Source organism: Falco cherrug, chromosome 7 (genome assembly GCF_023634085.1).
Source record: "Falco cherrug isolate bFalChe1 chromosome 7, bFalChe1.pri, whole genome shotgun sequence".
NCBI lineage: Eukaryota > Metazoa > Chordata > Aves > Falconiformes > Falconidae > Falco > Falco cherrug.
Genome location: NC_073703.1, coordinates 70826522 through 70838736, shown reverse-complemented (window position 1 = coordinate 70838736; position 12215 = coordinate 70826522). Strand labels below are relative to the sequence as shown.

Below are 12215 nucleotides of genomic sequence, written 5' to 3'. Positions count from 1 at the left end.
GGTGCTTAGGTCTTGGGCTGACCTTTGGTCTGAGTTTCATGCTATGTAAGCTCCCTCTCACCATCTCCTTACACAGGGAGGACAAATTGCTCAGGCAGATCGGGTCATCCACTTCTCATTCCTTCCAGCTGCTCTAATGGGAGCTGGGTCTCTGGGATTGATGGTAGTCCCTCATGGGGACATATGCAGCATTTTGGGCCTCTGTTCCCATGCCTAGTAAAATTTGGTCAGTGACACATCCTTGATTAGTCAGCCAAGTACTGGGTAAGGCAAGACTTTTTTCTTTAAATTTTGCTTGGAACTTGTCAGTCAGAGATTCCTGTGGGATCTGGAGCATAGATACAGAGAGACCTGCTGGGGCCATCAGACCTGGCCTGATGGAAATCAATCCTAAAATAACAGCTCACAGACTTTCCTATTTCATTAGTCTCTTTGGATCCACCTTGTGGTTCTTCCACTTCATGTCCATGCTGCTCCTTACTGTCTCACAGCAGGACTTACACCTGCAAAAGTGCCAGCAGCAGGATGAAACCAGAGCTGAACACAGAAGTTCATGAGTCTTTGAGCCTACAGCATCATCACCATAGGGTCATCACCAGGAAACGTATTTCCATTTTGGTGACAAAGACAGGGAGAGACTTGAACTTCCTTTGGAAGACTCTAGGTCAATACTTTCTCCACAGAGACTGGGGATCGTTTGTGTGTCCCTCCTAGCTGCCAAGAAACTGATAAACATTTGGGATAGTCTTCCTAATAAAAATGTTCATCTGTTGGACAACTGTCTGCATCTGCTGGGCATCTGCTGGCCTAAAGGCTTGTCTCAGCTGAAGTGGGAGAACCCTTTGACTGCACTGGTAGGCCAAAGCTAGGAGAGAGGTTGCAACTCAGAGCAGGAGTGGAGGAGGAAGGCATGCATCCTCAACAGGGTTAAACAATGGAGACAGAGCCATCGTCTTGGTGGGGAGAAGCAGGAAGGACTTTGGTGAAGTGCTTGCAGAGTAAACAAAGGGAGGGCTTGGCAGGAGGTGGAAGCACATCTGTGCATACAGTCCGCTCTCACTGAGGGAGGGTGTCAGCAGCACCAGATGGGAGATGCTGGAGCTGTGTGCAGCTCAGGCCATGTCTGCCAAGTGATCCCCATCCCCTCTGGCATATGGCAGCCATTCCATGCCAGCACCACTTTCAGAGAGGAGGAGACTTGAGGTCTCATTTGTATAGATGAGACCATAGAAAGCCTCTGAGGCTGGCCCATTGGACCTCCTCCTGGTACCAGTGCAAGTGCCTAAGCATGGCATCTAGTGGCTTCTGAATCCCAAGACAAGTGTTGGGTTCATTGGTGCAAAGTGGCTTTTGCTGCTCAGGAGCCCATCTGGTGCTGCACCAGTCCCACCCCATGCTGCACTAGTCTCATTCGGCACTGTGCTGGTCTCATCTGGTGCTGCACCGGTCTCGCTGAAGCCTGGAACATAGCTGCCTCTGGTCGAGAGGGAAATTTGGAAAGAAGAGTGTTTTCTGAAGCAGCCCGTTAAAGGGAAATTTAGAAGCAGGGATTTCACAGCCACAGGTGCAGCCCCACTATTCAACATAGGGCCAGGCTGACACCTCTGCAGTGTACTCCTGTGTTTCCTCTGGGAAAGGTCTACTCCTGCACTTGCTCCTTTTTTTCTCAGCACTTCCCTGTAGGTTTTTAGACTGTAGAATTTAATTAGCATGTAGTATATTACTTACTTATTATTTAAAGTATTCTCAGTGTTAAAGGAAGCAAATGAAAATGCTTAACTCTCTGAAGCCGCCTTTGTGATGGCTACATGGCAGGTCCTCTTCCCATAGCCACAGGTAGGATTGTGCTTGATCTGAAGTGCATATTGTACCAGTGCATTTCAAGGCATGAGTCAACCCACGAAAGCCTGTGAATCCTTGTCCTGTTGTAGACAGTCCACTGCAGGAAACTAGATGGTTTGCAAAAGCCAGCTGGTGACTCTTCTTGCTGCAGAGTTACAGAGGAGCATGTAGGGCACCAGGGATGAAGCTGACCATTACAGCTCAGCTAAGAAATGGCCAATAGCTGTCTCTTGGCCTGGTTTGGCTGGAAGATTTCCCAGGGAAATTCCAGGTCTGTGCTGCAAGGTCAGGTGCTGTCACCTATGCTTTACATGCAACCTGGTGGCCAGCATTGTTGTTCTTCAGGAGAGGTGTCTGTCGGAGGAGCCAAGTGTGTGAGTCCTCACTTCCAGGCCAATCTCAGTCCTGGGATTCCTACATCCCACCAGTCCTACCCTTCTGCTGGGGACTGTATTTATCCTCCTTTACACATCTGAACTGCTGGCACTTCATGTCTCCACATGGGAGATAAGAAGTGAGAGCAAGGGTGGAACCAAAGCCACGCTTCTCAGCTGAGCCCCATGCTGGCACTGTGTCTGTCCCACTGCAGCAGGTGACTTCTGTGTGTGCAACTTTAGTGTAGTTTGGTATCCGCTGGCTGAAATCACTGATCCTGATTTCAGGCTGGCAATAGGACAGAGTGAGTGTTTGTGTGGAGCCCTTTTCTTACTCTTTCCTGTCTTTGGAGCTCAACTTGTTGTGTTGTGAGTCGTTAGTTGTTTTCTTGGGTTATCATCCCTCAGAGCAGAAATAGCTGAAAGGTTGTGAAGACCCGAGGGCATGGCCAGAGCAGCAGGGGACTGCAGGTAGCATGCTGAAAGGCAGGCTGTGCCTTTCGGCCTGGTTGCTCCCCACATCTGCTGTGCAGTGTTTACATCTCTCTAACTTATTCCCAGCTGCTCAATAAAACAATTTTTTTTTGCTTCTACTTTCCTGTAGGGTCACATCATTTAAGGTTTTCTTTTCCTGTAGTCTCCTGAACACCCCAACCTTCCCCTCACCCACCCCTTTCTGACTTCTTTACCCACCTTCTCTCTTTGCACCTCTGCTTTCACTCCTCCTTTCTTAAATCTCTCCAGGGCTGGCTTTGAAATCATGTGGAGCTGCTCTGGTCTGGTCAGTGTCCAAGCGATAGATGCTTGACACTGATCTTGACACATTGTCCAGCCAGAATGAGGTCTCATGAAGGTTGGAACTGCAGATATCCACACACTTTTTCACTCCTTCCTTTCTCTTCCTATTTTATCTTCTTACTTTCTAAGACTGCAGAAATTCCTCATGCAGGATGGAGGCAATGTGCATGGCTATTCTCCCTGAAACTAGTGTGTAATATAAACCAGTGCTGGGGTAATTAGTACCATCTTTAGGGCTCAAAGGTAATGACTTATGTGAGGTCATTCAGTACGATCACTGTCCAGCCTGTTCCAGGGGAAACTCATCCCTGACTACCTCAGAAAAGTTGCTTTTGGCTTCTTGACACTGTGACTTTGTCTTGATTAGGAAAAATGTTCGTTTAGGTCAGTCTGGCGGACCCGATTAGCAAAGCCGGCTCAAAACTCAGTTAATATTTTTCCTAGAATAGATGCAAGAGAACGTTCAGCTCGGCAATCTGTGTCAGGAGTTCCCCTGCAACAGGAATGTCAGGGCTCCCTTGGGAGGAACCTGGCAGCAGAGGCTGGAGGAGAAATACAACTTGGGCCTGACATCAAGCACGTTACACAGGAGGGAGTACAAATGGATACAACATTGGTTTTGCACACTCATATTGGATTGTCAGCATCCCTCCTGCAGGTGAGCTTCCTTAGACCAATGCCCAGGGAACTTCCCCCATGCTGAGATCTCCACCACAGTGTCACGGGGGCACTGGATTCTCCTCCCGATGCCACAGCATGTCCAGGTGGGAGCACTGCAGCTCCAGAATAACACATCTCTGCTGACCAAGGTGCAAGGGGTCTGCCTTGCAAGCCTGCTCCTGGCTCTGCGGTATTTGCAGCTCCCCCTGTCCCAGGAGGACAGCTTTTCCCTCCAGAAGGGGAAGCCAAGGCAGAAAGACGAGGGTGAAGAAGGGGACTCAGGTCCAGAGCCTCGACAGCTAACTGTTGCCTGTCACAGCAGCTTGATGCTAAATGAGCCCCCTAAATTCATGACAGTTGAAGGAAGGAGCTGGGCAGGTGCTTTTGGCTGAGCTCGCTGCTGCCCCAGGGGAGGGAAGGCAAACCAGGCAGCTCAGGGAGGAGGAAACCAGCTCTGACATTTGTAAAGACTGTTGATGGAAGATTTCTTTCAAAACCTTTTCAGTCTGTCGGTCTGAGAGCTCTTTGCCCAGGGGCTGCTGGAAATCTGGCTCTTCTTTCCAAGCAAATGTGGCAGACTGAGAGTTGATGAGGTGCTGTCGAGCCACAAATATTGAATTGCCAATTGAATGGTGTTGGCTTTGTTTTTGTTGTGTTTTTTCTCTCCTTATGGACAGCGGTGCAGTGAGGTTGTCGGGAATGGGAGAACTGTGTTTTAGTCCCAGCTCTGCCAGTTACTTTGCATGTGATCCTTAGGGTGTCACTTGCACAATGCAGCTTTCACTCTGTATAAAATAGTACACATCCTTATTCTTACTGACATGGGGCAGTGGCATCAATGGGTGAAGCAGATTAATGAAAAGTTAGACTGGGGTGGAGTTTTGCTAGTGGATATCTGCCACAAAAGGTCCATAGGAGCTATTGCTTTGCGTCCCTGGTTAGAGTCTCTTTGAAAGGCTTTGCAGCTATACATGATATTTGCAATGTTTTCAGTTTGGCAGGGCCATCCTCCACTGATGTCCCTGCTATCTTTCACCCTTCTTGTGTTCCTTGTCCCTGGGGACTGCACGTGTCTGATTCTGACCTCAGATACTTCAAGCAAATCCGGAGAAGGCAGTCTAAATGACTGCATTGGTCAGCATCAGGATTTCAACTAAAGTACTTGGGCCATGCTGTTGTTGGCCTGACCTCTTCAGGCCTTACTGAAAACCAATTAATTTGTACTTTATAAAACCAGTGAATGGACTGTATTCATACCTCATCCTCCACTGCATAACCAGACCCTGGCTGAGTCACAAAACCTAACTTCTCCCCGGTTTTGGCACAAATTGCTGAGGGCACCCTGTTAAATTTCTGCCTGAAATTGCTGCATGGTCAGGGCTATGCTGAGTTCCCAGGCTCCCAAACTATGTTTCATCTGGTTTGTGTCTGAGGAGAAGGTACTGAGCTGCAAGTACCAGAGTGCAATGGCTTTATCAGTCCCCAAGCAGGGCAATTAAGATCCACGTCAGTCCCTCCCGCTGCTCAGTGCATGGTTTTGTGCTCTCCCTTTCTCTTTGAAGGTGCCTTTTCCCTACAGTAAGTCTGCCTGACCTGTTGTAAAGTTAGGATTTCCATCGTCCACTGGGAAGAGAGATGCAAAGGTTGCTTTCCCATTCTGCGACACTTCTCCTGCTCTTCAGGATTTGTCAGATATAGTTGGCAGCGGTCCAGCAGCTGGATTAGCATTAAATAATGAGCAAATGGCCTGCAGCCCTTTTTCAGACCCAGGAAAGCACACACCTTTCATTCTTTTTATACATGTCTTCGAGCCCTGTTTTTATCACATTGGGAAAGAGCTAAGTCCCAGATGCTGCTCTGGTCAATGCTGGGGACAGAACAGAGGGTGCTGCACTCCTTTCTTTGTCGCTAATTAGTACCAGGATGGTAGCTAGAGGCTGCTAGCTGCGAGAGCAAAACTGTTCTCTCCCTCCCCTTGTAACTGCAGCCACGGCGAGCAGTCAGTGGCAGCTGTAAGCAGCTGTGGTGAACTGCAGCAGAGCAGAAGCAATGCTCATTTCTTAATTTTCCTGCATGCTTTAGGCTCCAGAGGAGCAGCTCTGGTAACCTCCTCCTTTGTAGCCAGAGGCTGAAGTCCCAGGTGAGATGAAGGCATTACTATGTCAACCCCAGCAGCTAAACGGTGTGATGAGGTCACCCAGCAGCCTCGATATCTAGAAGTAAGTGCCAGAGATCCATGTCCAGACCAGTGCCCCATCCGCTGGTCTCAGATGCCTTTCAGATATTTGATGAAATTGGATTGTATAGAGTTGCCAGAGAATTTATTTATCTATTCTGGGAAAGGGAAGAGGGAAGGAGTCCAGGAGGGATGGAGAATAGGGAAAGAAAGAGGGAAGAAAAAGCAAAGACAAGAGAGAGGTAGCTATGCAGTTAGCATTACTGAGCCATCTGGACCTGTTGGCATGGCCCCAGCTGGACAAGCTCACAGGTTTATCCACAGCATGATGTAATCTCCATTGTCCAGCATTTGAGTTTTCTCCTTGCACTGGATGGCCTCATATCTGGTGCATGTCTGGAGCGGGCATTTTGATTTCCTGTTGCTATTTGTGGACTTTTCCTGGCCGATCCTCAAGAGCAGCTCGGGCGGTTTGCATTCCTCAAGTTGAAGAAGCAATGCCATCCCGCCGGCGTGGAGTGGAGGCCAGCCATGGCCAGCCTGCTGGCTGGAGCGGGCCAGCCCCACGCAGGGAACCAGCTGTGGTTTGCACCGTGCTGCAGCTGGAGGAAGGGTGACACCTCTGCCTGGTGCTTGGGACACTGCAGCCGAGCTCAGGAGTTGACCAGCACAGAGGACTGGCAGGACCACCCTTCCCAGCCTCTCGTGGGCTTCCCTGCCCTGCTGGGTCTTGCAGCAGAACAGGATGAAGGATAATTTTATTTGGCCCAAGACCTATTCCTCCCTTTGGTAGATGTGAGTAAAAAGCAATCAATGATCTCAGTCCTGCTCCCTTGCTAATGCCGGCACCGGGGATCACCAAGGCCCTTGGCTGCCCTGTGAAGCAGGTGGGCTTCCCAGCACAGGGGAAGGGGAGCTATGGAAGATGTGGTCCAATGCTGCCAGGCACCCACCCTTGCTAGGGAATAGGCCTGTAATCTCCTTCTCTCCATCGCTCAGTGCCATTTCCAGGAGGCAGTGCAGTCTAATGGGAAGGACTCAAATGTACATTCCCTCTGTGGGAGACAGCCGCACCTCACCAAGACCAGCCAACTTTTTTTTCTCGAGTCCTTGCCAGCACATGAAGGGAAGAGAGTTTGACCGTCCACCTCCATAACATCACACTGTTTGAACATCTTTTAAGTTTCAGGAGCCACACAAGAGCAAAGTGGTCTTCTTTGCTACATAAAATCAATGTGTGGAGGGGCAAACAGTAGAGCCTTAGGTCCCCTCCTGCCTTCAGAAACAGAGCAACTCCCACCCTCCTGCATGGCTGCAAAGGTCTGAGATGCCCAGAAAATGAAGACAGAACTTCTCTTCAGCGTACCACTGCTGCAAGCAAACCTCAAACCCAGCGATACAAGCGGCCTGCTTCAGAGTACACCATTCTTCGCTCTGACTCAAGAGATGTGGGTAGTTGTGTGATGAGCAACAGTCTGACATGAGCACACAGTACTGCCTCCCTCACGATGCCTCACCCTGCCCACTTAGCTTTGCTTTCTCCAGGGGCTTGGGAACAAGGAAGTTGAGTGCAGTGACCTCCAGGGAGCAAGATTTTGTTCAGCTGAGAATCCTACCGTCTGCTTCAGAAGTTGTCCTGGTTGCACCCGGAGGGAGCAGGGCTCTGCTTTCATAATACCCCGGGGATGGCTTGTCCACCAGGGATGGACTCACTGGAACCACAGAGCTGAGCTTTTCCACCCGACTCAGCTCTGCTGAGCAAGAGAGTAGCTGAGGAAAACGATGGCCTCTTTATAAACCAACTGGCAAAACTCTTGCATCTCTCCTGGGAAGTGGCCAGGGATTCTGAGTCACTGCTTAAGTGGGTTGCAGCCAAGGTAGTCTTACCCAAGACATTAAGTGAGAGAAGAGAGATACACCCAGGAGTGCCAGCAGAAAGAGAAATAGTCATGACCATAATTAATAATAATAATATAATGATGAAAAGATTCAGAAATGCACTGCCCACTCCAAAAATAAAGTTTGAGGACAATTCAAATGCTGTAAAGAAAAGAGAAGAGAGGAAAGAGTCGAGAAAGACTGCCAAAGCCTGCATGTCAGCTGCAATGCAAGGAGTCCCATCCAGCTGGCCTGGGTTCAAAGAGCTCCTATTGTCCAACAGCATTTCCAAGACACCATTCAAAACTTTCAGAAAATGAACCCAAGATGCAGGGTGAGATTTATCACACAATAAAGACAAGCCAGATGTGTGCACCCTTTCGGAGAGAGAGGATGGGCGGAAGGCGATGGAGGAGCAAAGCAGGGGAGAATCAGGCAGCAGAGGCGTGAGGGAGGAGGGTGGCATGAGGAGGTCTGGTGCTGTGAGCATCCAGGCAGGAGCAGGGTCTGGGTGTGTCTGGGCTGGGACACACACTTGGCACTTGTGAAGGGTTTGATGTGTATGGAGAACTCCATACTTAGGAAAATTCACTTGGCATCGGGATTAAGGGGCAGACAGAGAATATCTCACTGATGCTTTTTCTCTTTTGTTGCACATAAAACCATGATGGATACTAAGAGGTTATTGTTACTTCTGGTCCTGGATAATGTACCTGCATAATAAGGCCATGTCTGAAAGGATGCCCAGGAGCCAAACCACTGTAGATTTTATCTTGATTTTCTAGGGCTCGCATAGCCTTCATTAGTGCATTTGCAGCACTGGCCACCATGGCAGGGCTGTAACTTCTTTTGCCCACAGGAATCACTCACTTCCACCTGTGATTTGATTATGTTAAAATCCAGCAATTAATTATATAGAAATGTAATTTAATCTTTGAGTCTGCTGCTAACGTGGAGTTACATGCCTACAACCTGCCATCATTAAGTAAGTCCTCAAGTTCTCCCTGCCTGCAATGAGACCAATGGTGTTTCTGCTGTCTGCAGAATAATCTGGGAGGGTAGCCGTTGCCATACCACACTCCACAGATTAAAAAGTGAGTTGGTTTAGTTCTCAGGAAGACTTCTAGTAGTAAGGACTTCATCTAAGAGCAAAAAGCCTGAGAAAACACTTTGGAGTTTTAAGCTAGAGAGTCCCTCTTTGCAATGACTCATGTGTTTGGTGGCTTCAGTCAGCTTCTACAACAGGTTTTTTTTTAGAAAGGGGTGGGTTTATCTGAAGACTTTAAATTAAGATATGTCTTCCTGTGAAGCTCAGTTGCAGATGATGAGTTTGAAGCAGGAGGCATGCACCTGCACTCAGCTATGTAAGGAACCATATTTGGTTACCTGGTTCCTCCAGTCCCTGAAACCACAAAGCCATCCATTGTCTCATTGAGCTGCTACAGGGGTGTCCAGAGAATGGATTCCCAACTCCACCAGTTTCTGCAGACCTCCCTCCGATGCTGGGGTGCAGATGCCTGCTTGATCCGACACAGGAGCTTTCAGGGCAGGTTGTCAGGGCATAATAGGTTTCCTATCTTCAGCAGAACATGGGATCTTTTCTTCCCATAAGCTTCTGACTTTATTTGAGTGCAGGATCCCAGGCATCTTCACATTCCTATTTCTTTTCCCCAGCTACAGTGTACTTGGCTGCTGGGTCTCATCATGGAGAAGTGTGGCTTGAAGAGGGGATAGCTGGGGAGACAGGTATTGGGAAACGGTTTTCACAAGCTGCCTTTCTCCCTTGGCCTTGATTTTCATCCCACGGTTGAAGTGACTGCATTAGCTCTGACCAGTTGGATCTCCATCCTCATCTTTGGAAACACAGGGCTTTGACCCTTGTTCACCAACATCACACCTTTGTTCTCCCCCAGGATGGTGTTAATCCAGGCTGTCCCAGTAGTGAAGAATGGCCTGAAAGATGTTACTGCCCTTTGCAGGCTAGGAAGGATTTCCCCATTCTCCAGAGACTCTGGTTTCTGCAGCTCCACCACTGAGGTGAAAATGATACCCTCAGCACTGGAGCTGAAGTTGAATTTCCTATCTGCTGCTCAGGGCACAGATTTTCCACTGGGATATTGGCAGCAGGTCAGAAATCTGCATTCCAAGCTGAATTGCTTTGAAAATAGTCCTGGTGCGGGACCACATTTAGTCTGCTGGTTGCAAAACCCAGCTTTTGCCCAGCCTGGCCACTGAAGAGAATCCCAGCTCTCACTGGCTCAAGATTTTGGGTGAAAATCTCTCACATCCTTGATCAGCTGGTCCAGACTTAGTTGCTCTGTAATTGCCCTTTTCAAAGGCCCAAAGAATGAAAGCCACCAGTAACGTTTGGTATTAGCTGCATGCCTCAGCTTTTGGACTTGAACAGAGCACAGCTATCTTCCTCTTCCAAGGCCTGCTTTTCTTTATGGGTCTCCAGGGACCTGCCAGGGGACAAAATGTGAATTATCTCCAATTTTGTTCTCTGAGCACTAAAAAGAAACAGTTTCAATGAGGCAAATGAAGCTGATTGTAAAGATAATACAGACCATGCCTTCTTCTCCCCTTATCTCCCAAAGCAGATTTCCTCTGTCGCCCAGGGTGCCTGTCCTGTTGCTTAGATTGCCTTTCTTGTAAGATGTAGAAAAAAGGCCCATAATGGCATGGGGGTGACAAGCTGTGTAAGATCAGAGATTTGCCAACTGTGGTGGCTCCAACCCCATATTGGGCAGGGCCAGAATCTTCCAAGAAAGATGGAAGAAGCGGTGGAGCGGTATTTATTCCAGTTTATTTTGGTTATTGAATAAGCTTCCCCATCCCACTGACTGGTGACTGACTTGAGCGGTTGCAACTCTAACTCATTTTTGATTGTATTAGAATGTTCATGCTGTATTTCATGTCTTTTGACTGTAACGCTGCTCCACTGCAGCATGGCACCATAGTTCACAGTCACGCAGAGTAAACCAGTATTTTCTTTTGTTTGCCCTGCCTGCTGCCTTTCATCACACCGCACATCCCTCTCCATCAAGCAGAATTTTTCCCTAAACTGTACAGGCAGACATGCCACACACAATTAAATCCATGTAGTTTCAGGGTAGATTTGCCTCTAGATTTCCAGGGCTGGGCCAGAGCTGCGTCCTGAGGTTGTGCAGGGCAGAGCTGCCACATGCCAGCGGGCATGGCTGTGGAAACCCAATTGTGTTCTGGCTGTACCTCTGTGGGGACTGAGAAGGGATGGATGCATTTGGGCCCTGCAAAGGGCACGCCTGGGTGGAGGTGGGTTGGGGTAACATATCAGATAGGGCCTTCTTGAAGATGATGGATTATATTTTCACACATAAGGAGATAACGTTCATGTGAACCCCCTCGCCCTGATGCTACAGCAGCTGAAAGACTCCTGGCCCCCGCTCGTGGTGTGGAGTTATGGTGTCACTGGGAGCCTGCTGCAAACTCAGCTGAGGCTGCCAAGTTAACACAAGGACGTAAAACACCAATTCAGACAAGAGGGTGGTGATGACGATACAGCTTCTTTCTCTCAGAGCTACTGCTCTTGTGAAGTCTCTGTCTGGAGACTGTACTGACCTTGGCTTGGGAGGGAGCAAAGAAGAGGAAGAGACCCCTGCCAGCTTGCCCAGGGGTACCTGCATTCCCATGGAGAACACCTCCCACGCATCTCCGTTTGAACGGGGCCCAGCTGCCACCATCATGGTTCAGAAATAAAGGCAGCTTTGTTTCATAGTAAGCAGGTGTCTTCAGTTCTCTGAGCTCAAGAAAGGCCTTGAAGGACAAACTTTTTTTATTTACCTTTCATAGACTCCTAGAAATAGCACCCAAGTCTTCTGCCGAATGAGGGTTGAGAGCAGCTGATCTAAATGTTCCACCCAGAGAGGGTTGTGTCCACTTCTGCATATAGTTTAAGTCCTGCTCCAAATGTTGGTTTTTTTTTTTTATCAGAGTCGGCTGCAAGGGAGTTAGCTGTAAGTCAAAGGAAATTTGGGACATTTGTTGCATATGTAGCATACACGCAGCAAAAGCTTGCTGGAAAGCAGAGGCATTCCTCTTTATCCTCCAGGGTGCTGCTGCTGGGAGGAGAGATGCTCCTGTCTCTGCAGATTCAACGAGTCTCGTGCAACAGGCAAACTGTGTATTGTAGCTGCTTTCTACCCCAGGCCAGTGGAGCTTGGTTTGCCTTAGGAGAGGCTGACATCTTCACTTTCCTCCCTAGCATGCACATACCCAGTCTGCACCCTGGCACCCGCAGGTGGTTTGGGGGCACACAGATGGCCATGCCATTGTGGCCACACCGTGATGGCACCTGTCTTTTGAACCACCTTGGCCTGGGCTCTGCCCTACTCCACAGTTGTTGGCCTCGCAGAGCACCTCCACACTACCACAGCCCACACTGGCTGCTAATCCTGTTTATGCTGAACATGGTAAGCCCAGGTACGGGTGCACCATCGTCCATGGCT

At 48.9% G+C, this 12215-nt stretch overlaps 1 protein-coding gene across 2 annotated transcripts in view; it reads left to right on the top strand.

The window, feature by feature from the left end:
- Positions 1-12215, top strand: part of CREB3L1 (cAMP responsive element binding protein 3 like 1) — a 47087-nt gene that overhangs the window by 4692 nt on the left and 30180 nt on the right. The window lies entirely within an intron of this gene.